The sequence below is a fragment of the Erinaceus europaeus genome, chromosome 5, assembly GCF_950295315.1.
Source record: "Erinaceus europaeus chromosome 5, mEriEur2.1, whole genome shotgun sequence".
Classification (NCBI taxonomy): domain Eukaryota; kingdom Metazoa; phylum Chordata; class Mammalia; order Eulipotyphla; family Erinaceidae; genus Erinaceus; species Erinaceus europaeus.
In genome coordinates this window covers 24,239,305-24,266,366 of record NC_080166.1, presented here as the reverse complement: position 1 = coordinate 24,266,366, position 27,062 = coordinate 24,239,305, and the positions used below count along the sequence as shown (strand labels likewise).

At 37.2% G+C, this 27,062-nt stretch overlaps 1 protein-coding gene across 4 annotated transcripts in view; it reads left to right on the top strand.

Annotated features, from left to right (window-relative positions):
- Window positions 1-5,337: 5,337 nt before the first annotated feature.
- CDH12 (cadherin 12) overlaps window positions 5,338-27,062 on the top strand; it is a 1,156,262-nt gene continuing 1,134,537 nt past the window's right edge. For all 4 annotated transcript variants that reach the window (XM_060191184.1, XM_060191183.1, XM_060191185.1 and 1 more), the window contains exon 1: window positions 5,338-5,629. The gene's annotated coding sequence lies outside the window, so the exon portion shown is untranslated. The remainder of the gene's footprint in view (window positions 5,630-27,062) is intronic.

The window sequence follows — 27,062 nt, the reverse complement described above, 5'->3', positions numbered from 1 at the left end:
GCCCCAGCAACTGAGAAATAAAAAAATAAAAAAATAAAATACATATATTATACATATATATGTATATATAATCTATTTTAAATCATTTTAATTTAGCAATAGTTGCCACAAACAAAATGACAAATCAGAAATATATATATATATATACTCTTTGTTCTAGAAATGCAAAGCATCTCATAGGTATTCCCATCATTTCAAGCTTTAGGATTACAGTAGAGTGTGGCAGGTATTAACTATAAGGTACTCACCTGCCCTTCATACCTGTCTTCCTTTGCTAGTTGTCTCTGTCACATTGACATCACAGTTAGTTAGTAACCTGTTTGTGCCTTCCTTTGACCAACAAAATATAAACAGAAGTGATGTTTATTACCTATAAGCAAAAGCTATTGTTTTTGTAGTCTCTGAAAATATTCTGGTTTCTATGAATGAGAAAAGCACCACCAGTATAGGTAGGCTCTAGATTTAGGATGCTGTGAAACATAACTCTTTCTTTGAAAAACAATTTTCATTAGTGATATAATAATGCTTGACAAGATTGTAAGATAACAGGGGTACAATTCCACACAGTTCCCACCACCAGAGTTCTGTGTCGATCCCCTCCATTGGAAGCTTCCTTAATTCTTTTATCTCTCTGGGAGTATGGACCAAAATTCTTTATGGGGTGCAGAAGGTGGGAGGTCTGGTTTTTTTTTCTCTTTTTTTTCTCCAGGTTTCTTGCTGGAGCTCAGTGCCTACACTACAAATCCACTGCTCCTGGAGGCTACTTTTCCCGTTGTTGACCTTGTTTATCATTGTTATTATTATTGTTGTCATTGTTGCCATTGTTGTTGGATAGGACAGAGAGAAATCAAGAGGAGGGGAAGACAGAGGGGGAGAGAAAGACCTGCAGACCTGCTTCACCTCTTATGAAGTGACTCCCCTGTAGGTGTGAAACCAGGGGCTCAAATTGGGACCTTTATGCCCGTCCTTGCACTTCTTGCCATGTGCTCTTAACCCACTGTGCTACCTCCTGGCCCCCAAGGTCTGGTTTTTGTAATTGCTTTTCCACTGAACATGGGTGTTGGCAGTTCAATCCAGACTCCCAGTCTGTTTCTATTTTTCCCTTGTGGTAGAGCTCTGGACTGCTTCACTACTTGCAAAACTTTTCCCCTGCAGGTGAGGACTGGGGACTTGAACCTGGGTCCTTGCACACTGTAACTAGTGTGTTCAACCAGGTGCACCACTGCATCAGCCCCAAGCAAATTGTTCAATAAACAGGAGCTCAAAAGTAGGAACAGAGCAAATGGAACTAGTGATCTTCCTGTGGAAAGAAGCTAGAACATCTTTATTAGGTATGTTCCATGTGGCCCATGACTGCTAATTTTTGCTTGAGCCCAGTAGTTAACATAAAGGTGCACTGAAAGTAATGTCTGGAGAGGTGGTGTCAAAGTTAAGCATAGAACTAGAAAGCTGGATCAGGGCAGAGAGTACCTCCCAAATATGAGGAAAGCATATAAGTTCTATTACCTGTTAACTCTATCCATCTGACCTAAGGCCCATGTGAATTCATATTTAGTATAGGAGCCTGTGTAACCTCTGAGTTGCTATAGGTCTAGGCTCACAGTCTATAGAAGCAAAGCTTTTGTTTTGTTGACCAATAATAGACATGCTGAGACAGAGATACCAAGTGACAAATGTTCAGGCAGGAGGAGTAAAAACCTGAAACAAATCAATGACATCGAGGATAGAATAAGTGATAAAGTAACACATTCAAAAGTTAGATTGATGTACCTCGCTAACTCACTGTTGTAGGTGTAATGATGGCAGTGCTCAAGTTTGGGTCCATATTACATCATGTTTCAACTCTTCTCAGTATTGTGATGAATTTCTTTGCGCTTACTGCCTTTCTCTCTCCCTTGCCAATAGAATAATCATCCTATAGCATGTTTTAATGTCGACATTCTTTTTCTAAATAGTCCTCCATGGTTTCCTCTTACTAAATAATTAAGCTTTATCTTCTTTGTTTAATTGTATGTCATAATTCTTTTTAATATCCTTTTTCTGGTAATTATTTTTTAAAGAAAGTCTAGTACTGTTATTGTTCCTCCCCAAAATCGCTTTTGAATTTTCAGCTCAATGGCATATTCCATTCACCTTTTTTTTTTACTTTAGCATTTATTTATTTATTTTATTTTTACCAGAGCACTGTTCAGCTCTGGCTTATGGTGATTTGCTTACTCTACATGTTCCTTTTGGAGAAGTCAAGACTCCCTTAAGGAGAGAGAGCAAAGATCTGTAAAAAAAATAATAATAAAATAAAGACAACATTGTAATTTATCATATCTTTATTTTCAATCTACTTGAGATCCCATTGACTTAATTATTTTGATCTTGTCAAGCCTGTCTTTTAAATATCACTAATTTCTTAACTCTTTGCATTTCTACTAATTAAGACACCTTAAAATACACTTGGTAGGGGTCATTAGAGGTTTTTAAAAATATTTTATTTGTTCCCTTTTATTGTCCTTGTTATTGTTGTTGTTGTTATTGATGTCATTGTTATTGGATAGGACAGAGAGAAATGGAGAGAGGAGGGGAAGACAGAGAGGGGGAAAGAAAGACACCTGCAGACCTGCTTTTGTAAAGGGACGCCCTTGCAGGTGGGTAGTCAGGGGCTAGAACCTGGATCCTTATGCTGATCCTTGTGGTTTGCACCACTTGTGCTTAACCCACTTAACTCTCTGTGCTACTGCCTGACTCCCAGAGTTTTCTTAAAAGTACAGATAGTACGCAGTTTAGGCTTTATGCTATAAGTCCCTTTCACAAGTACTTGACTGTCATTTTGGCATCATAGATAAGATAGAAATAATGAATGTGGATGTGTTTCATTAATACTTATATAAATGGTGACAGGTTTTCTATAGGGTTTATTAGAGTATTGATTCTTAAACTTGATTATGTATTGGGGTATTTCTAGATGACACTTTTTAAAGATTCTGATTCAATGTAATAAGAAAAGGCTTGGAATTTTTTTTTCAATAAGTTCCCAATTAGTTTTTGATTGAAAGATAGTTCATTTCAGTGGCCTATGGAATAAGACAATGATCTGTCATTCATTACTTATTATTTGTGATCAGAAAATAAATTCAAGTAAATAAATACATTTTTTATAAAATGAAGAATTAAGCAATGTTTATAATTTTATCAGCATATTTATTTTTCATGATAGCAAGGTGACCATACTTAGCCAGAGAATGTCATGATTAAATTTTACTGGCTACATGAGTGAGTTACAATAAAATTAGCAATCACTTCATCTTTATGACACATCACACAAAGTTGTAAATATTAAGCTTTTTCATGCCTCCTTCTTATGATGGACAGGTAACAAAATTGTTTGGTTTGTAAAGTCTCCCCAAGCTATTTCAGCTTGTCAGGGCACAGGAAGCTCAGCTATACAAATATATCAACCCATATGTGTTTCTACAGTGAACAAAAAGGTTTCAGAAAGACACATTAATTGTATTCTTATTCAGCAGTGACACTGCAAAGACATTCTTATTTGTGTGATTGTCTGAGCTACCAATCCTACTTACATTTACACATATTTTAAATTGCTTAGAGATCTTGTACTGGAGATTTTTTCCATAATTACATTAAACGACCATCCTAAACAATGCTGCAATTTTGATACAGAAATGACTAAGTGACTAAGGTTCTTGGAAAACAAGTAAAAGATTCTAGGTGAGCCAAGGAGATTTTATTCAATATGTAACACTTCAGTAGGGAAACTGTTGGAGCAGATGGTTGATAGGCTGTGACCTCAGGCTGACCCTCCAAATGACCTAGGCCACTGAGGTAATTTACCCTTATACTAAGCATTTTAGAAACAAGCCATTGTAAAGACTACAACTTTAGAGACCATTTGGAACATATATGAACCTAACTTAATATTTTAACAAAATCTTTAAATATTTTGGCAGGAGATACAGAGAATACTGACCTACTCATCTCATAACTACTGAAAATAACACTTTGCTATAAATTTCCTTGGTAGTTAAAACTACTACCTGCCTACCTGGGCTGATTAGGTCTTTGTGATGGTATGTTTGCAGTTCCTCTGGCACTCCTGGAGTTCTGAGTCAACAGAAATGCAAAACAAACAACAAACAAACAAACAAGTATCTGCATCAAGTATGCATTGTTATTTATGGTTTTAAAAGCAGTATGTTTTTTGTTGCGATGCTTTTTTTCTCTACTGTACAATTTTTTTTGATGTCATATTCTAAGAAGCTGTAAGTATTCACTGGAAAACTTATTGACTAATAGAAATTAGTATGATAAAAACCTGTGAACACACTAAAATTAAACAGACTAGTTTGAACACCTTTTCGTCCTTCATGGAAACTGGTCCAAGTTGAATCACCATAGAAAAAAGCAGTAATGGGGGAGTCTGGCTGTAGCGCAGCGGGTGGCGCAAAGCACAAGGAACAGCATAAGGATCCTTGTTTGAGCCCGGGCTCCCCACCTGCAGGGGAGTCGCTTCACAGGCGGTGAAGCAGGTCTGCAGGTGTCTATCTTTCTCTCCTCCTCTCTGTCTTCCCCTCCTCTCTCCATTTCTCTCTGTCCTATCCAACAATGACAACAATAATAACTACAACAAGAAAAACAGCAAGGGCAACAAAAGGGAATAAATAAAATAGAATAAATATTAAAAAAAAGTAATGAACAGACATTGAAATAGGTGGCCATCACAAATTAGTAGCTGATGCTTGTGAAGTCAGAAATGAAATAAAATAAAATAAAATAAAATAAAATAAGTGAAATAACTCCCTGCAAAATGCTTCTTTTGCTTGATCCACAAAATACTGCCTCTCAGCTGACAGTTCTCTGATTTTTCAATAGTCCTCAAGTGTGGAAACATGGAAGCGCCAGGTGTTAGTTCCAGGTGCTAGTCCCTTCTCATCAACTCATTTGTACCCTCTGCACTGCCTATATTTTTTTCTTTTATCATTTTATTGGGAGGTGAATGTTATACAGTGTTACTGTTGTACAGGAATACAATTCCTCATCTCCGCAGGAGAGTTGTTCTGCCTATTTGATGAGTGTTCAGAGAGCTGGGGATTCCTGGGATGCATTCAAACCATTCTGCAAGGAACGCTGGGGGTGGGGGGGAGGACAAACCAGATACAGCTCAAATAGTGGATTCAATTACTTTTCACAACTCCAGGATGTGTCAAAGACACGCTGTGTTTTGTTTTGAGGGCGGGGAGATGACTGCGAGGGAACCCTGGGTCCCCATTGGCTCCCTGCTCAGCGCTGCAGTTGAGCTCCAGCGGCTTGCAGAGGGTTATTGATCTGAAGGGTAAACGTGGAGGGAGCCACCGAGAGGGTCCAAGCATTTCTCAGAAGCCTGGCATCCTCTTCCAGGAAGAAAGTGCTCTCTCAAGGCTGTCGGGCTCAGAACACCTTCTGTGCATGAAAAAGGAACAACATGCAAGGCAGTTTGTTGCTCTGGTGATTCGCAAAGAACCAGAGACCAGAGAGTAAGCCAGAAAGGGGGTCTCACCTTCCCTGCAAGGCTGGGTTGTTGCATCTTGCTGCTGCCTTCTCTGCTACTACTGCTCCTGCAGCTGTCTTCTGTCATAAGGTAAGCAAGGTTGCTTCTTGTCTTTTTCTTTTCGGCTCCGAATTGCATCCTGTGTGATCGCTTCAGGGTCTAACGCTGAGAAATCCATACATGATTAATAAAGTGTTGCTTTACGTAGTCAGAAACTAAAAGAGGCTGCACACAGATCTGGCATCTGAATTAGGATCTGGTGCGTGGTTTTGCTTTGGGAAACTTCAGTAAGTTCTAAACAAGTCTCTCATCTTCAGAGCAAAGAGGTTCAATTAACCAGGCAGGAAGAGAAGTGTTTAGACCATTAATGTGCTTCATTTAGCATGACTAAATTTTTCAGTGAAAATAATGAGGTGTGTGAGGTGCTCATCCACTGCACTTATAAAGGGGTCTCTCTCTCTCTCTCTCTCTCTCTCTCTCAATAATTAATGCTTGGCTCTGGAGCAATTTCTGTAAATACTGGACTCAGCTATGTTTACTCACATGCAAAAATACCTCACCTGTCTCCATTGATTTTATACTGTCAAACTTAATTGTTTATTAAAAATTTTGACTGTATTATAAATTGGATGTTTTAATAGCTATTTTTTCAGTGTACAGCTTTCTGAGTTTCCTACCACAAAACTAATTTGGGACAAGTGGAAGAGAAACAGATGACCAGATCTGCTATGGGTTATATAATAAGCTTTTTTCCAAATTATCTTAAGGCTATTAATTACTTAGTGGTGCATTTAAAAAAGTAAGAAACATGCATACCATAAGCATCAGCTTAATCATTTTCAAAAAGAACATACACATTTTCTTCTTTTTAAAGACTATTATTTGCTTCTGTATGGGAATCCCAGCAGCTTCATAACCTCTGTAGTTTGGAGTGCTTGATGTATCATAGAAATATTCCTCTGTACTCTCTGGAGAGGGAACTGACATACTTTTGGCAGATTCTGTGACCATTTCATGGTTCTCAATTTCTCATCAGGTATTTTGGAGCTCATTCACAAACTGCTCGACTAGAAAATTACCTTATATACAGGAGGGTGAGAGAATTAAATACAGCACGTTCAGAAAACGTGTTTACAGTTTACAATAACATTATACACAGCCCAAATGTAAAAATCCAACCATGCCACGCAGGCATTGGTCTGACTACTCTTTCTAGTATACCCGAACAATTTTCACATATTTAAAGTAAAATCCAGGTACACAACTATCCAGAAATAGTGGGACACCATTCAGTGGCTTTGTCTATTGATGAAATTGTCTTAAGCCATTTGAGAATTGTTTTAGTTTATCTTATCATTATTATTTCCGGAAGAGAATTTAACTGAAGAGACTTGTAGTGTAAATGCATGACTCCAGCAGGACTCTTCAGAATTGAGAGACAGATGGGTACCCTTTCCAAGCCATAAGCAGTTGATTGACAGATTGGTTTGAAGTGCTCACAATCATAGAACATGCAAAGGAGAAATTCCATTTATCTAATGTCACTAGCAGGCTTGTTCATAAGAGCATTTAAGTACATTTCTTACACCTGCTACAGAAACTACTGGAGTGAAGAGAGATTTTACATTTAATTGAAAATCTACTTTCAGACTAAAATGGATACTTCCAAGTTAAGTTTAAAACTGATATTGTTAAGTCACTTTCTCATGACAATAATAAAAAAAAAAGAAGGTTTTTTTCTATCTCCAGTTTCTGAATTCGGAGCTTCTACTATGTACCATTTTCAAACAGTAGGGGGAAGTTCTCAAGCAAATATGCTTTTTTTTTTTTCTGACTGAACCTCTTTTCTTATACTGGTCTGTGTAGTGATTTGATCATTTTAACTCATGTGAATAGAACTGAAATATTATGGAAGGGAGGGCTTCATCTCTTCTAAATGTGGGATGATAAATACTAAATTCACATAATAGCAAAAGCCATGCTTCGTTTATGGGAAAAATCCCTGTTCATGCTTTATATGCCATAGTTATAACTCAAAATGACTGTACCCTGCAAGAATGCAACACCAAAATGATCTCCTTGAATGGAACATCTTCTGTTCTGGCATTTTAACGGCATCAGTTTCAAGTAACAGTCTGTGAAGTTGGTTGAACTCAGTCAATCTTTTATCATTTCGTGGTTGATAAGAATATATGTCACTCCTTCATCTTCAGTGCTCTGTGATGAACATCAAATCGCTCCTGCTGATAAAACAGAGCTGCAAATAGTCTGCTTAAACTGCTCTTACATGAAATCTGAAGCATTACTGTGTTTTCACACAGATGCCAGTTGGATGTCATATCATTACATTGATCTAACTGACAATTGGCTGGTGGGAAAATGCAGGATGATGCTTCTCTTCAGAAGTGAACTGTGTCTGTGTGCAGCAGTGCCCAATCAAAATATTAGTATAATGAAATGGCCTGCTAGTGTTCTTTTGTAAATTGTTCAGATCTCCAAAGGAAAGCTGTGATTGCAGATAGCTCATGAAGGTAAGATGTTATTCCCTTAATCTTTTAAATAAATTATAGATGTGTTTGAAGTAATTATATCCTACACTATCAGGCCAGCAGTACCACATTGATAAATAGCATTTAAATTTCATTCAAAATGTGGTTGCACATACTTGTGCCTATTCATATTATATTACAGACAGGGAATATTTTGTCATTCTTATTTAACAAATTGATTACTTTTTTAAATTTTTATTTATGAAAAGGAAATACTGACAAAACCATAGGATAGGAGGGGTACAGCTCCACACACACAATTCCCACCATCAGAATTCCATATCCTATCCCCTCCCCTGATAACTTTCCTGTTCTTTAACCCTCTGGGAGTATGAACCCAGGGTCATTATGGGGTGCAGAAGGTGGAGGGTCTGGCTTCTGTAATTGCTTCCCCACTGTTTCTTTTTATCAACATGATCAGTTTGCATCAAGAAAAAGAAAGTAAACTTGAACTTTTTACTAAAATGTATTGTTCTACTGCAAATTTAAAAAAATTACTAGTACATGTTAACTTATTTTTACCCATAAGGCTTTTAAAAGTTAACTTTTGGCATTAAGATAATTGCATTTTTTTTCTGAATGATTATGCCAAGAGATTGATATATCATCATCAGACTTTAATAGAAAAATGTGTATGTTTGTGTGGATGTAAATCATCCCCTCTCTTGTTAAATCCCAGTAACAGTTTCTCACCGTTTTTTTTTTTTTTTTTTTGAGCATCACATGATATTACTAGGAAGATGGATTTATAGTTTAGAAACTTCGAGGAAGCCATAGCTATGAAAAACTGACAGATAAACTTCACATAGATTCCCTATATCTTGTGAACTGGTAGATGAATGAAGGAATTCATTGTACCCAATTATTATTTAATTTAATTAACACAGATTCAACTACTGAATTTGTTGAATTTGCTATTTTTATAAACTTCATTTCATTCAGGCTTATATCATATTATCATATAACAGCTCATGGTATTAAAAAGTTAATTTAAACCTTCTGTGTGCTTCCGTTATTTTTTAACTGAAGAATGATGGTTTTATTCATAACCTTTTTCTGTGAATTTCTAAGTAGTTGTTATCTAAATGGATTAATCCTACTTTGAGTATAAGGAGTGCATTATTTAACAATGTGATTTTTCTTAAAATATATACATCCCAAGAATATATGTGTGAATATTCTTGTGAAGAATGATGAAGCACTGACGTTTTACAGGTACTCATAAAATTCCAGAAATATGTGTTTAAATGATTGAATAATACATACTTCTTCCGAGAAAAGATTAGGGCATAGGTTATTTATATGAATTTGGGTCCAGAGTGCTGATTAGATCTCTCTCTCCCTCTCTCTCTCTCTCTCCATATATATATATATATATATATATATATATATATATATATATAATTTTTGGCTTTTGTTTCCCTTGTTGTCCTTTTACTGTTGTTGTAGTTATTACTGTTGTTGTTATTGATGTCATCGTTGTTGGATAGGACAGAGAGAGGAGGGGAAGACAGAGAGAGGGAGAAAAAGATAGACAGACACCTGCAGACCTGCTGCAGCCCTGTGAAGCAACTCCCCTGCAGGTGGGGAGCCAGGGGCTCGAACCTGGATCCTTTTGCTGGTCCTTGGGCTTCGTGCCACGTGCACTTAATCCTCTGCGCTACCACTGGACTCCCTCTCTAATTACATCGTAAATGTGAATTGGACTTAGTGATTTCTGTAATTGTAATTAGTGATTTCTGTAACTTCTGTTTGCTGAACGATTATGCAATGTAACTTTATGACAATATGCTTATATAAATATCAGTTTCCATGTAAAGTGGAAGGTTGTAGTGCATTGCATGATGATGTGGAAAAATCAAATTGTGCGATTCAGTCAGTAGTTTGAGTTGAAGATTTGATAATTGCTCTGTGAACACTTTGAGGTAAATTGCCAAACTTTTCCGTTCTTGGTTTCTTCTCTTGTTTTAGTATACTATTACTCCCTAGATAATACTCATAATGAAGAGATATTGCTCATTTTATAGTCCTTGACTTTAGCAAGCTGGCTTTATGGAGATTAACTAAATTAGAACTGCCTTACTGGATTCAATAGACACACATGCGCGTCCAGATGTATTAGATGCTGGGATGTATTGTATGCTTGGATAGAAGTGGACCTCAAGTTATGCATATACACACACATATATATATATATATATATATATATATATATATATATATATATATATTTAATTCCACTCATTTATTTTGACAAGAATGCTTCTACAGGATGGAAAACATATTTACAACAGTTTAAAGACTCTAAAGTGAAGTTTAGATTGAGATGAAGCTTTAATCTCCTGGAAGCCATTTTGTTTCCATTTTGTTGCCCTTACTGTTGTTGCTATTGCTTTTGTTGTTGTTGGATAGGACAGAGATACATTGAGAGAGGAGGGAAGGACAGAGAGGAAGAGAGAAAGATAGACACCAGCAGACTTGCTTCACCACTTCTGAAGCAATCCACTTATAGGTGGAGAGCTGGGGGCTTGAACCAGGATCCTTGTGCTGGTCCTTGCACTTCACAGGAGAAAGTAGTTTCAAAAGAAATTGGTGGGGATATTTGAGATTGAACATTGTATTAGATGAGATGGAGAATCTTGGAAAGAGAGAGGGAAATTAATAGCAGGCCAAGGTCTTAGAGAAAATGAAATTTTTTCTGTCCAGGGCACAGGTTGAATATACAATCAGAAGATGTTATTAATCTTAATAATGTGAGTGAGATAGTATTTCGATGCCAACTATCAAATAAATTTAGCTGACATTTCAGCATTTATTAAAATAAAACACTGGATGCCAAGAAAGATTCTTAGGAAATAATCAACCTGTGATCCTAATTAATTTATCCAAATAATTTTAAAAAAAATTGAAGGAGTTCCAGATACTCAACTCTCAGATAGGAGGAGAGAGAGAATGAACCAGACATCACTCTCATGCATGTATTGCCGAGGATTGATCTTGGGACCTCATGCTTGAGAGTCCAATGCTTATTCACTGTGCCACCTTCCAGACCTAAATATTCTTAATCAAGGCTACATTCTCTAACTCTTGTCTCTAGCACTTTCCTTTCAAGTAGGATTATTTTAATTTTTATTCACACTTTATGCTCTATACACTGGACTTGGTCACCTTGTATGATATTGTGTTATATTGTCTATCTTCAAAATTAAATGTGGAGTAGTTGAAGAAGCTTTATAATAGTGCCTGTCTCGTAGGAGTTCTTTGTTTGTTGAATGAATAATGAATAAAAGAAATTATGTATGATCACATAAATTCACACACAACATATATATATATATATATATGATCACATATATAATCACATAAATTCAAACATATATATTCACACATAAATTCACATATATATATATATGCATATAAAATAATTTCCATGATATATCAAGAGCATTTATTTTAGGAAGGAGAACAAGTCATACTTGTGACTTTTTATTCATAATACATTGTGCACATAGTGACTTAAAAAGAATAGGAAATCCAGGGGCCGGCCAGTGGTGTACTGGGTTAAGTGCACATAGTACAAAGCTCAAGGATCCATACCAGGATTTGGGTTTGAGCTCTTGGCTCCCCACCTGCAGGGGGGGTCGTTTCACAGGTGGTGAAGAAGGTCTGCAGGTGTGTGTTTTTCTCTTCCCCTCCCTGTTTTCCCCTCCCCCTCTCAATTTCTCTGTCCTATTAAAAAAAAAAAAAAAGGAAAGCTTCCAATGGAGGGGACGGGATACAGAACTCTGGTGGTGGGAATTGTGTGGAATTGTACTCCCCCTATCCTACGGTCTTGTCGATCATTATTAAATCAATAAAATATAATAATCATTAATTACTTGTTCTACTAAGTACTTAGTATCTGGTACTAAAACAGTGCTATAAATGTTTCCTGTTGAAATGATTTAAGGGGATGAGAAAAATGCGACTTCAGTGTCAGTTTCCAAAAGGAAAACATTTTTATAATGTCATCATCAGGGTTTCTTTACTCCAGGCTGATTATTTTAAATTAGAAATGGATACTGAGAGAGGGAAAGATACTACAATACCCAAGTTTCTCCCAGTGCAGTGGGAGTCAGGCTTCAGCTTGGGTTAAATCGCGTGGCAAAAAGCAATATTACAGGGTGCGATATATTGCTGGCCCCCAAACTAGTTAAGGCAGACTAATTTGGAGGAATGCTAACTATCTTTTCAACTCGGGATTCAATGCTATCTTACTGTGTATAATGTCTCCAATTCCCCTTGGTGTCTACAATTAAAATAAACTTCCCAGGATACTCTAGAAGCAGGGAAGAAAGCCTGTAAAGAGTTGTCTTAATTGGCTCTGAGATTCAGTTTTGTTATCTGAAGGGAACAGAGGAGAATCAGCATTAACACCTGGACTCCTGTCTCTGCTAAGTCCAGAGCTCCGAAAGTAACAATTAAATGGCTTAATCTTAAAACCCTCCAAGGTTTAATTCAGTAGCTCTCTTCAGAAGGGCATTGGTAATTCTTCCCGAATTGCTGCTGCTGCTAAATGCACCGCCTTGATTTGAATAGTATTCACAATTCCATTCTCTCTAATGGAGTTAATTGCATAATGAAATCCAGCTTAGAGTGGAAACTTCCTTTTGTGGACTCTGGTAGAGTTATTTTTTGTTTTTTCCTTTCAACCTTACAACACTTGCACATGTGTACATGGTCATGTCACAAAGTCACTGTGATCTGTTTGAAGATTTGTATACAGACCAGTACATAATAAAGAGCCAACGTGCCTATAGTTTGTTATGTGCTCAGATCTTCCGCTCTAATAGACTCTAAGTCCTTCGAACATTAACAAATCTCTGAGCTTTTAAACAGGCTGTGACCTATTCAGTCGAAGGGCTGCTTCAATAAAGCAAAGGCTCACTTAGGTTAATGATGGATCATGGAGCTGCTTGATTTGCATGGAGCTAAGTTGCCCATTATCTCTTTACATTCTTATGGGTCATGTTATCACACCCAAATAATAAGTCAAATCCCTTTCCTTGTTCCTGGGTATCTCTAACACATTACAGGAAGTCTTACGGTACAAGTCTATGAAGGTTTTTGCCTGGTCACTTTCTGTGTGTAACATTACATCTAAGGGCCAAGTTCTGCAGGAGAATATTAACTGCTTACTCAAAGTTCATTGACTATATTTTTGAACAGAAATCTCTTCACCATTTCTCTCTCTCTCTCTCTCTTTTAATTGCCATGAGGATTATTGCTAGGGCTCAGTGCCTGCACGATAAACCAGTCTTTCTCTATAGATCTTTCTTTTTGACTTAACAGGACAGAGGAATTGAGAGGGAAGGGGGAGATAGCAAAAGAGAAAGAAAGAGATGCCTGCACCACTGATTCACCATTTGTGAAGCTTTTCCCCTGCAGATGGGAATCAGCTGCTTGAACCTAACGTCCTTGCACATAGTAATGTGTCATTAACAGGATGCACCATTGCTTCTTTTTCTAGCGTTTGCCCTTCTTCCGTAGCCAGTCAACAGTGTCAGGTTGAAAGCTGTCAGGAGCTGCTTGTTGCTGGCTTTGAAAGTGACTGGGATCCAAGTGGATTCAGTCGGCTAGGAAGGATCGTCAGTTTCCCCAATGAATGGGTACTCACGGGATGCACCATGAGAAGGTCGATCCAGTGCATCCCGCACCACTGCTGTTCCACACTGACATTATTTTAATTTTTTTAAATTTTGTTATTATTTATTCACTGGATATAGATAGCCAGAAATCAAGAGGGAAATGGGTGATAGAAAGGGAGAGAGACAGAGAGACACCTGCAGCTCTGCTTCACCACTTGAAAAGCTTTCTGTGTGAAGGGGGGACCAGGGACTTGAACCTGGATCCTTGCACATTGTAACATGTGTACTCAACCAGGTGCACCACCACCTGACCCCCCCACTACTATTTTTTATCCCTTTTTTTCTTGATGGAAAATAGAGATCCTCTCAACTATTTACCATAATTTATCATAATTACTTCTGAATTTACACTCATAACTTTTCATTCTTTCTTCCTTCCTTCCCTCCCTCCCTCCTTCCTTCCTTCCTTCCTTCCTTTCTTTTTCCTATCTATCTATATTTCTGTCAATTTTTTTTTTAATCCAGGGTTATTGCTGGGGCTTGGTGCATGCACCACAAATCCACTGCTCCTGGAGATTATTTTTTTCTCTTTTGTTGTTCTTGTTGTTTTATTTTTGTGTGGTTATTATTATTGTTGTTATTGATGTCCTTGTTGTTGGATAGGACAGAGAGAAATGGAGAGTGGGGGGAAGCCAGAGACGGGGAGAGAAAGATAGATACCTGCAGACCTGCTTCATAGTTTGTGAGGCAACTCCCCTGCAGGTTGGGAGCCAGGAGCTCGAACAGTGACTTTTGCACCGGTCCTTGTGCTTTGCACTATGTGCTCTTATCCTACTGCGCTGCGCTACCGCCTGGCCCCCTTTACCTTTATTTCTTTATGCATAAGCACACAAACTTACACACAGACACATAGAGATGTAGTTGATGGACATTAAAGTGGTCCATTTTTTAATTGCACCAATTTAATGTCATAAATCTGTGTCATAATGTCAGCATGGTGATTGCTTCTTTTCATGTCTTTTTTCTGTTAATTTCATTGTTTCATTAGAGACATGTTTCTGTGCTAAGAAAACCTGAAAATTATATTTTACATTGGAAATATATTTTAAATGTTTATTTTTTTCAATGTTTTTGTGATGACCTAATATTTCTTGTTTACCACCTTTATGCATGCATATGTATATACACATACGTATAACACACACACACACACACACACACACACACACACACTTTAAAGCAGCAACTTCAATAACATCTTCAAAGGTAGCAAAACATTTCAGGTTGAAGGCAATAAAAATCTTTTGTCAATGTTTCTCCCTGAAAAATGAAATACTTCTACACTATGGAGAAAATCATGAAATATGAATGACAGGAGGAAAACCACTTCATTTATACTTGCTCTATGATTTATGGTACGAAGATGACAGTTGTGGGAGGGGGTGAAGGATGGTGAAATTTCCTATGGTTGATGCTAATTTTACAGCACTGCTGAAAAGAGAACATTGTGCCTTATTCTGATCTCTAAGTGGATTTATTTAAATATGGTCCATTAGTTCACGTCACGAGAACTAGTAAGTTATGAGTGTTTATACAAATAGACTGGGGAGAAATTCTCCAGTTTTGTGGATTCACAGAAAACTGCCCTGAAAAATTATTATATATTTCTCCCTAGACACAAAACTATGATTAATAACTCTAACAGGGCCAAGGTATGTCTATAAATGGCTGCTTAACCAAATGGTTAAATGCATCTACTCTTCCATTGATTACTGCCAATGGAATTATTAAACATTTTGTCGGTAAGGAGATAAGTTTTGGCTGAAACAGAAATAAAATTCTACATACAAAAACAAAGAAAGGCTGTACCTTTTGTGATAGAGTTGAAATTGCAAGCAGCTGCAAAATATCTGAAGGATTTTTTCATTTTTTCATTTGGCTTATTACTCAGTACTTACAATGTAGTTAAAGAATTGCATTTGGCGATTATTTGCTATGGCAGAAATTATTGTGGATGTTTTTAAATTACTAATAACAAATACATAAAGACCTGTCATGTTTGGCCTTCCTTTTCATGCTTTATTAAAATATCTTCAACTTTGTTTCTGTATTCTACTAGTTTTAAATTTCTTTTTTTTTTAAATATTTTTATTTTATTTATTTATTCCCTTTTGTTGCCCTTGTTGGTTTTTTTTAATTGTTGTAGTTATTATTGTTGTTGTTGTTGGATAGGACAGAGAGAAATGGAGAGAGGGAGGGGAAGACAGAGAGGAGGAGAGAAAGATAGACACCTGCAGACCTGCTTCACCGCCTGTGAAGCGACTCCCCTGCAGGTGGGGAGCGGGGGTTCGAACCGGGATCCTTATGCCGGTCCTTGTGCTTTGCGCCACCTACGCTTAGCCCGCTGCACTACAGCCCGACTCCCTAGTTTTACATTTCTAAGTTTGTTGTGGAAACTATGTTTAGATTTGGTGTGACTTCTCACCCTACAGCTTACCATTCTAGCGATAGTTTGCTTTATTCTCTACTACTTACGATGTACCCTTGTCCTATAAAATCAAGAGAATGGTGGTTGATACCATGTTGTTTACTTGACCTCAGCACAGGGACTTATGCTCCATAGTGGTCACTACATATCCAATAACACTCATCGTGTGATTTACCACACTAGAAATAACATGTCTTTATTCCTGTGTTACTATGTACAGTTGGCCTATAAAAGTAAAGGATCACTGGTTAATACTTGACACTGGTTTGTTTGCTTCACCTTAGCTCTTGTCCATGAATGTACATTCTCAGCCTCCATGATGGCTAATAGAATTTCAGAACTCTGTTTTGAAATTCTCTTGTGCTTCATCTCTCTCTCTTTTTTTTAAAAATAATGATCAACAAGACTGTGTATTAAGAGGGGTATAATTTCACACAATTCCCACCACCAGAGTTCTGTATCCCATCCCCTTCATTGGAAGTTTCCCTGTTTTTTATCCCTCTAGGAGTATGGACCAAAGATCTTTATGGGGTGCAGAAGGTGGGAGGCCTGACTTCTATAACTGCTTCTCCAGTGAGTATAGGTGTTGACAGGTTGATCCATACCCCCAACCTGTTTCTGTCTTTCCCTAGTGAGGTAGGACTCTCGGGAGTTGGAGTTCAGGACACATAACCTCTGACCATAGAATGCAATCTCAGACCAACAGGGATGCAGAGATTCCACGGGCTCCGAATATGAATACACATGGGCCCTAGGTCAGATCAAACAGGTTTACACTTAAAGGTATACTTTTATATACTTTTCCCATATTTGGGAGCTGCTCCCTTCCCTGATCCAACTTTTTAGTCCTATTCCCAACTCTGACTTCATCTTCCTAGACAGTACTTTTAGCCCATCTGCATATTAGCTGTCAGGCTCAGGCAAAAATTAGAGCCATCGGCCCCTTGGAATACAACTAAAATAGACCTACCTAGCTTCTTCCAACATGACGACCCCTAATCTGTATTATTACCTTTAGGTTTTTAATTATTAAATAATTTATTTTGCTTTATATCTTAATGCTTTTCAAATTAATATTCTCTTCTAAGAGACGGACCGTTACATATATTACGTATAAACACACAAAAAGCTACATTGTAATGCACTTTAGATAAAGGTGATTATTTAAGGACAATCAAAATTCTACTGCAGAAAGTTTGGGAATCCTGGGTAACATGCCATTCTGTCATGCTCATAATAAACCAACTTTTCTTTTGACCATTTCTGTAGAAACAAAGATTGTCACTAATTTAGAGCAATTCAACTGGTTAATTTTCTTAAATTTCTTATCTGAAATTATTTAGCTCCAATGGATTTATTTAATGGGGTATGTATATTAGAGGTTAAAGAAACTTTCAGGGGGGTCAGATGGTAGCACAGTGGGATAAGCACACATGACACAAAGCACAAGGAGTGGAGTAAGGATCCCAGTTCCAGCCCCTGGATACCCACTTGCAGGCAGGTAGCTTCACAAGTGGTGAATCAGGTCTGCAGGTGTCTATCTTTCTTTCCCCCTCTGTCTCTCCTCCTCTCATATCCAGCAACAATGACATCAATAACAATAACAACCACAACAACGATAAAACAACAAGGGCATTTGACTGAGTTTGGAGTAGGGCACTAAGTAAAAATCTTTGGTTAGAGGGTGAGGGTGGATGTTCAGCTTCACTGGGGTGAGGGGGATGCAAGGGGAGAGGATGGGATGGAAAAAATAAAAGGGCAACAAAATGGGAAAAAAAAATAGCCTCCAGGAGCAGTGACTTTGTGATGCAGCCCTGGCAGTAAACCTGGAGGAAAAAAAAAAAAAAAAAAGCTTTCATTGCTACATGCACAGTGCTTAGAAACAGTATGTGAAGTGCAAAGCGCAAGGACAGGCGTAAGGATCCCGGTTCGAGACCCCGGCTCCCCACCTGTTGGGGAGTCGCTTCACAAGTGATGAACCAGGTCTGCAGGTATCTATCTTTCTCTCCCCCTCTCTGTCTTCCCCTCCTATCTCTATTTCTCTCTATCCTATCCAACAATGAAGACAGACAACAATAACAACAATAAAAAGATAACAAGGGCAACAAAAGGGAAAAAATTAAATTAAATAAAAAAATAATAAAAAGAAACAGTATGTGGAGTGGAGTGGAGTGGAGTGGAGTGGAGTGGAGTGGAGTGGAATGGAATGGAGTGGAGTGAAGTGGAGTGGAGTGGAGAGTGGAGTTGAGTGGAGTGGCAAGATGGAAGCTTGCCTGGTTGAACACAAATATTACCCTGTACAAGAATTCAGGGGTCAAGCCCTCAGTCCCCACTTACAGAGAGTTTCCTTCATGAGGGGGTTGAGTAGTGCTACAAGTATTTCTCCTTGTCTCTCTCTCCCTCTCTTCCTTTATCCCTCTCTTCCTCCCTCACTATTTCTCACTCTCTTAAAAAAAATGGCCATCAGGACAAATAGAGTCATGTAAGCACTGAGCTCCAGTAACAATGTCAATAGCAAAATAAATTAAGAAATTAATAAAACGAGTTAGGCGGTAGTGCAGCATGTAAAGCGCACATGGCACAAGGACTGGCTAGATTATGGATGCTGGTATGAGTCCCTGGCTCCCCACTTGCAGTGGGGAGTCAATTCAACGGCGGTGAAGCAGGTCTGCCGGTGTCTTTTCTCTCCCCTCTCAATTTCTCTCTATCCTATCTAACAACAACAGCAATAACAACAATAATAAACAACAAAGGCAACAAAAGGAAGAAAATAGACTCCAGGAGCAGTGCATTCATACCCCAGCAATGACCCTGGAGGCAAGAAAAAAAGAGAAAAGTTAAAAAAAAAAAAAAGAAAGAAAATTAAAGGTATATATTAAATCACAAATAAATGTTTACTGAATGAAGGAAATGAAAACAAAATAATACTGTATTGGGATATCAAATAGAAAATAACCCCAGGTGCATGAAGATAATTTTTCAAAATTTCAAGTATATAATTAGGCTTTTCACAATGCTACCATATGTGAAATAAACATTTTTATTATGCATAAATGGAAGTGAGAATGCCAATAGGATGTTGACATTTTAGTCATGTAAAAATAATTTCATCATTGTACAGAGGAATATAAGACATCACATCATATTTTTCAGTGTAGATTTTGGAAAAATTGTAGAATTGAACATTTTATTTATTTTCTTATTTAATTATTATTTTTTTTTACCTGAGCACTGTTCATCTCTGGTTGATGGTGGTGCAGGGGACTTTGGAGCCTCAGGCTATAAAAGCAACTTTTAACTTTGATTAACCTCTATGTAAGAAAAATAGAAGGTAACAGAGTTTGAGGAAATTTAGCTAAGATAGCTGAAAGGATGAAGTGTATCAATATGCATGGCAAAAAAAAAATCTGAGAATAGAAGATGCTTTTTTCAATGAAGACAAGCATTTCATTTTGGACATGTTACTTGAGATGTTTACTAGATAGCAAAGTGTACTGTATGCCAAGAATACAGGTTGATATAGGAGATTAGATTTTAGGATATCTGAATATATATGTATGTATATGTATATGTATATGTATATGTATATACATATACATATACATATACGTATACGTATATGTATATGTATATGTATATGTAGTATATGGAGTTGTCAACATATGGTGTTTAAAACTATGAATTTGGATTGGATCACTATATGTGTAGGTGTAGACAGACAGGGGGGAAACTAAAGCTGCTTCCATATTAATGGGAAAATAAAGAGAAATCCACAAATAAAACTGAAAAGGAACCACAATTGTGAGGTAAATGGTCAAACCGAAGTTGTGTGGAAATCTTACAATTCAAGTTACAACATGAAATGTTAAAGAGGGGGAAATTAACTGGATTAAATATTCACTAATAAGACAGAAGTTGGGACCTACTACATATTCATGCATTTATGAGTTGGCAGAAGTTTGTAGAAGAACACAGAGGAAATTACGGTGGGAGCTGTTAGGAGGAGGATTGCTGGTGAGTAGGCAGGACAGTTTCAACTTAACACATTCAGCAATAGCTTATTTTCTTTGCCTGAAGCATGTGTCATACAGTTAGTAAAATATGAACATTTACTTAAACAAGGAGAATAACAATAGTTACCTATTAGGAGCTGCCAAAATGCATCAGATAATTAACAACAACAACAAAATCAAGATAACTTTAAAAAAAAAGAATGCTCTAGAAATAGTATACATGGAACTGTAATGGAATCCCAAATGCTGTTAGTCATGAATTGGATTAAACATTCTCCAGATGGCTGTTTTTAAAAATGTAAACATGTCACCTGAAATGGTGATGTTAAATAAGTAATCACAAAAGTATTTTAAATGGCAGATAGCTAAAATTATTAGATGTACATAGCTCAGAAAAAAAAGCCGTCTTCAACATAAGGGAGAAGTAAACATTCTGTGACGCTGTGAACATGGATGAAAATAAGTTGTGGAACTCAAGAAGACAGCCTTGTCATTCAGTACATAATAGACATGAAACAGGACACATTGGTGAGGTCATCTGCCCAGGGAAGTCAGGTTGGCATCATGGCTGAAAAGTTGGAAGTTAAAGGGGAAAAGAAGAAGAATTTCTCATTTCAGAGGTATTAAGCCTTTCTCTGCATAGCTCAAATAGTGGTTTCTCTTTGGGTCAGGCATTATTATTATTATCATTATTACTATTATTATTATTGCATAGGTCAGAGAAAAAAATTGAGAGGACATTGAGATAGAGGGAGAGATAAAGATAAACACCTGAAGACCTGCCTCATTAATTGTGAAGTGTCTCCCCTGCAGGTGGAGAGCCAGGGACTTGAACCTGGATCCGTACACAGGTCCTTGCACTTAGTACTCTATGCGCTTAACCAGGTGCCCCACTGCCCAGCCCCCCAATCAGATTCTTCTAGCTGCATTTGAAATTTTCTGTCAAACACAGGACACTTAATATAACTTTTTAGAGCAAGAAAAATTACTTTTAACACCATGGTACAGTTGACCAATAACACACAGAAGTACACACACCTGCACACACACATTTCCCAGGAACAAAGATTATAGTTGTCTGTAGTAATAAAATGAACTATACTCTCCCGTACTAGTTCATGAGGTGGAATTTGGTCCACTGCAATATTCACTTTGTACAGAAGATGTTAATCACTAGTTACTTATTCTCAAATTCCCCTTCCATTGGTGTATCAAACATTTAAAGAAGCATGAGCAGACATGGAAGTAGGTTCATGAGTGGTCAGCAAGAAAACTCACTAGATACAATCAATGCCACACCATGTGTTTGACCCAATTTATTTTATTTTATTTTATTTTGTTAATATTTACAATGATTGACAAGATTGTGGGATAAGAAGGGTACAATTTCATACAGTTCCCACCAGCAGAGTTCTGTGTCCTATTCCTTCCACTGGAAGCTTCCCTGCTCTTTATCCTTCTAGAAGTATGGACCAAAGATCTTTATGGGATATAGAAGGTGGGAGGTCTGGCTTTTGTCATTGCTTCTCCACTGGACATGGGTGTTGACAGGTTGATCCATAACCCAAGCTTGTTTGTATCTTATCCTAGGGCTCTGGGGAGGTAGGTTTCCATGACACATTGGTGATTCACTAGGGAAATCAGGTAGCATTGTGGTAGTGACTTGGTGGCTTATACGTATTAAAATATAAAACACAAAAAACATGTTTAGTAATCAGGAACCTAAAGGTAAGAATATAGCAGATGAGCTTAATTTCATTTTGTGTGGCAAACTTCCCAACAAAGTCACTGAACCTAGACACAGAGCAGGGCCCATGAGATAGACAGAGCACGTATGCACATGTATCCATAAGGAAGGGGAAAATATATACCTTAAAGTATAAGTGCAAAATAGTTTGCAATGACTCAGTAAGTGCAGCAAGCAAGTAGAAAGAACGAGAGACACCATAAAGTACTTAATCATGTATTTTCATCTTATACCAAGATACCATCCTCTTCTATTTCCTATTTCATGACCCCCAAATAATTATACATCTATCAGATAAAGTAAAGGCTACAAAAGCTGGATAAGGGCAAGAGACTGGCATACTTTAATGATGGCACTTTTGGTCACTACCAGGTCACTTCATCATCCAGGGCCCTAGTCAGGGAATCCTAGGATTCCCACATAATTATGATGGGCCTAGACCTCGAACAGATCCCTCTCTCCATCATCACTGGTCATCTCCATCAGGAACAATATCATGAACCTGCTTATGGGCCTCTACAGGACATCACCCTCAATGTAGACTAACAGTGGCAGAAATTGCACCACTCTCTGAGGGGACACTGGGTCAACATACTCTGCCACTCAAGGAAGATGGGTACAGAAATGAGTGCAGCCTAGAATATTACTAATTATGACCATGGAATGTGAGCTTGACCCGGGTTTAAGTCGACCTCAGCATCACATGGGAATGCCATGGCACCAGAGGAAGCTCCTGTGATTTGGTTTGGTTTCTCTCCCTTTCTACCTCTCTTTGAATAAAAAAAGTAATCCTGGGATTAGTAAAATGAAATATGTAAGTTGTCCATGCTTTGAAAAAGTGAAAGGAGAAGAGAGGAGAGGAGAGGGGAGAAGAGGAGAGGGGAGGGGAGGGGTGGAGAGGAGAGGAGAGGAGAGGAGAGGAGAGGAGAGGAGAGGAGAGGAGAGGAGAGGAGAGGAGAGGAGAGGAGAGGAGAGGAGAGGAAGAAAGGATGGAAAATGTATAGCTATTTTGTCAGTGGAAGTTTCTGTAAGTGCAAATTTAACTCCTTGCCCCTCTCCTCTCAATTTCTCTCTGTCCTACCCAATACAAATGGAAAAAATGGCCACCAGGAGTAGTGGATTCCTAGTGCTGTTCCTGAAACCTAAGAATAACCCTGGAGACAAAAAACTAAAGGCTAAAGAGAGAGTTTAACTGTGAAACCTGGATATGTAAAAGAATTATTTACAAAGTAATTTTCAAGTACTATGGTAGCTAAAATTTGTGTTATTTTAATATGCAATTTTAAGAGTATAGTTTCACCTACATACAAACAAATGAATATAAGGGTTAACCTATCCAATGTCAAGTTTTCACTGCCATTAACTTTTTTCTCTGTGGTGGAGGAAATAATATACAGGTTATGCAAAAAAACTTGAGGCCTTAGGGTCCCAGGTTCAACCCAACATGGTACCATATGCCAAAACTGAGTAGTTTTGTTCTCTATGTATCTTTTTCTCTGTGTCACTCTCTATTACAAGGCAGCAGAGCTGGTGAGATAGCATAATGGTTACACAGAAAAGACTTTTATGCCTGAGTCTCTCAAGTCCCAGGCTTAATACATAGGACTACTGTAAGCCAGAACTGGGAAGTGCTTTCTGGTCTCTCTCCTTCTTCATATCATATTCTGTCTCTCTTATTACATAAATAATATATTAATAAAATAAAATATAGTAAAATTTTCCCTCAAATCATTTACCCCGTTTCTTGATTTTTTTTTCAGAATACTTACTTTTATTTACAGGGATGATATATCTTCTTACCAGTCAGTCCATTAACTCACTGAAATGTGCTTTTAGAGAGAGAGAATTTATTTTTCTTTAAAAAGTTACTACTTTTTTTTTCCAGTCGCTTATTCTACACTGGAGATAAAATTGTGGTCAAGATGGCCATAGTCCATCTGTCATAATTCCTTTTTCTGCCTAGTATATACAAACTGAATCATCCTTGGTAAATGTACTACATAAAATAATACTTTACAAGGGGCCAGGCAGTGTACACATTACTATGCACAAGGAGGCAAGTTCAAACTCTTGGTCCCCAACTGCAGGTGGGAAGCTTCACAGATTGTGCAGTTGTCTCTCACTCTCTTTACCTCTTTCTTTCCTCTCAGTTTCCCTGTTTCTATCCAAAAGTAATGAATAAATAAAAGTTAAAGAAGGGAGTCAGGCTGTAGTGCAGTGGGTTAAGCACATGTGGCACAAAGCACAAGGACCGGCATAAGGATCCCAGTTGGAGCCCCCGGCTCCCCACCTGCAGGGAGGTCACTTCACAAGCAGTGAAGCAGGTCTGCAGTTGTCTTTCTCTCCTCTCTATCTTCAACGAACAACAACAATAATAACTAAAACAACAATAAAAAAAAGACAAGGGCAACAAAAGGGAAAATAAATAAAAAAACATTAAAGAAAATATAATTTAAAATCTTTTCTCATGAACTTTATTTAAAAAAATGGAATTGATTATAGTTTCTTAAAATATCTGTTAAGTAGAAACAAAACATTCAATTACTTATCCTGTATTTTATTTACTGAGTGTGTGTCTTCTACAGAATGAGTATAACCTCTGTTCAGATCCTCATTAGGCCTTTCCTTGGTTATGTGTTGAAAGGTGTAAGAGTAGAAAAGAGAGTCTTTAAATCACACCTGTTTTAAAATCATGGTGAAAGGGTTCACTTTTGAAAATAACAAAAAATGTGTTCATTACAATTAACATACTTAATTACTCCATACCTAGGAGAGAGCTACTTGGAAACAATTTGTTAGTGTTGAGGTGAAATTAATTATGTAGTTGAATTTTCTCTGTAAATATCCTGTCACTCTTTCTGAACTTCTTTGTAATTATTATAAATTAGTCAGTTGCTTTACTTTCCCATTGTGCTCTTTTGAATTCACTACTTTGACTTCCAAGCATTGGTTATGAAACAAACACTATTTAGCTGAGTTTAACTTTTCCCTAATGTTTCTGATGCTAATCACTCACCAATTCCAAAACAGGAGGATTAATTAACAAACGAAAAACATTGTGATTGCAAGGCACAACAAACAAAGTAAAAAATACTTTGTATTCAGTAGTTAAAGGTCAAGGGCCACTAACTAAAATATCTAATAGTCATACTGTTTAGCACACCTCATGGGAAAGCAATGAGTGCAGAGTTAATGGAGGGTCATGCCCTTTGGTTCAAAACACTAACAAAAGAGGGTGATTGTATGTCTCATATGCAGTCATTATTTTTAGTGGTAGCTAATTTCCTGATAGCTTTGCTTCATTTATTTTTTAAACTTGTTTATCTTCATTGATTACTAGGGCAATTAAAAAGTGATTTTGCAAAGTGACAATGAAATTTTGCTGTGTCATATTGTATCTTTATGCAATCAAATGGCCAATGAAACTTCACACATTATGATTGTTACCAAGAATGGTACATAAAACAAGAATCTTGGCACTCAATTATGAATCCATTACGAATATCTCCTTGAAAGTATTTATTCCCACAGAGAACATTTCAAACAGTTCAAAACAGTTTTGAATAAGTTAAATCAGGGGTGTGGTGATCTTTGTCACCTCTGTGGTCATGCTGCCACAACTGTACCAACTCTGACTTTGAGCATTCTTGGCAGTTAGATAAAAATATCAAATTGTGCCCTCCTATAATGTACTTGAGCTATCAGTTTCTTATCAATAATATAGCTTTTTACTGTTAATTGCTGTAAGATGCCCACATAATCTATTTTGTATCATTTGCCATTTTAACCTGTTACTGCAGTTTAACTAACTAAAATCTGCAGCACTGAGGGCACTGACTGACTCAAACATGTGACAAACTGTTCTTCTCTGAAGAGATTCTGCTAAATGCAGTTTAATTTTTGTTTCTTTGGAATGTTTTCTGTCAGTGACTCTCAAGTGCATTGCATTATGACATGGTTGGGGCATTCTGGATTTTGCTGGTTAATTATATTAGTTATATTCCTTATTATTGTGGGACATCATATCTAGATTCTGGAAAAATGTAAAAACGCAATTTACTACTGGAGAGCACCAGTGACCTCCAAAAGTTGAACTTCCTGACTAATGAAGCAATGTTTTGATGTTCCTCTCGTTACATCAATTATATAATGAGTATTCTGTGATGACTACATTTTGAACTACTATGATTGCTATGATTTATTTTTTTCACCAGATTTTCTGGTGGCCATTTGTTGTTGTTGTTATTGTTAGAGCATAAGAGTGGTAGGAAAGGAGAGAGAGAGGGAGAGAAAGAGAGGAGAAGAAGAAGGAGGAGGAGATACCTGCAGCACTATCCACCATTCATGCTGATTCCCCCTACAGTGGAGTCACAGGGGCTTGGGCAAATTAATCATGATTTCTTATCCTTTGTATTTTGCTTATGATTTATGCACAACTTGCATTGAGACTTTGATATGCACTCAGTCTCACATTTCTTTTCTTGTCTCACCTATGTATTCTTTCTCAGAGAAATCAGCAAGCTAATAATTAAAAAATAAATAAACAAATGGTGTAATTACTTCTAAGTATAGACATCTAAAAACATACCAATTACTTGGACTTCCTATATACTGTCTCTGTAAGAATGAATATAGCATCTATAATCCTATGTTTACCCACAAGCTTTACAAAGATATTTGCTAATACTTAAAATGTTTATGTAATGTCAGCTATTATATATATATATATATATATATATATATATATATATAGTCACAGGTAATGCTCCAGTAACCTCTAAGTACATAAAATTTCCATTTTCTTATGAAGATACCATGTCTGCAGATAAATTTAATGGCAGGGTCATGAAACTATTAAGTGGAATGGCAGAGGCTGTAAGCCAATTATGTCTGATACCAAACCCATCCACTTGGTATGATTTATGCTTCTCCAACTTTTCAACATAGTCAGTAATGACATACTGCATTCAGTCATTCAAATCTATAGACTGGGTATCCCCTTGACCCTTTCTTTGCCTCTCACCCCACCATTAATCATTACCAAAGAGGAGGTAATTTAAATTATAAATACTGCCCAAAGACATTCCTATTTATAATTG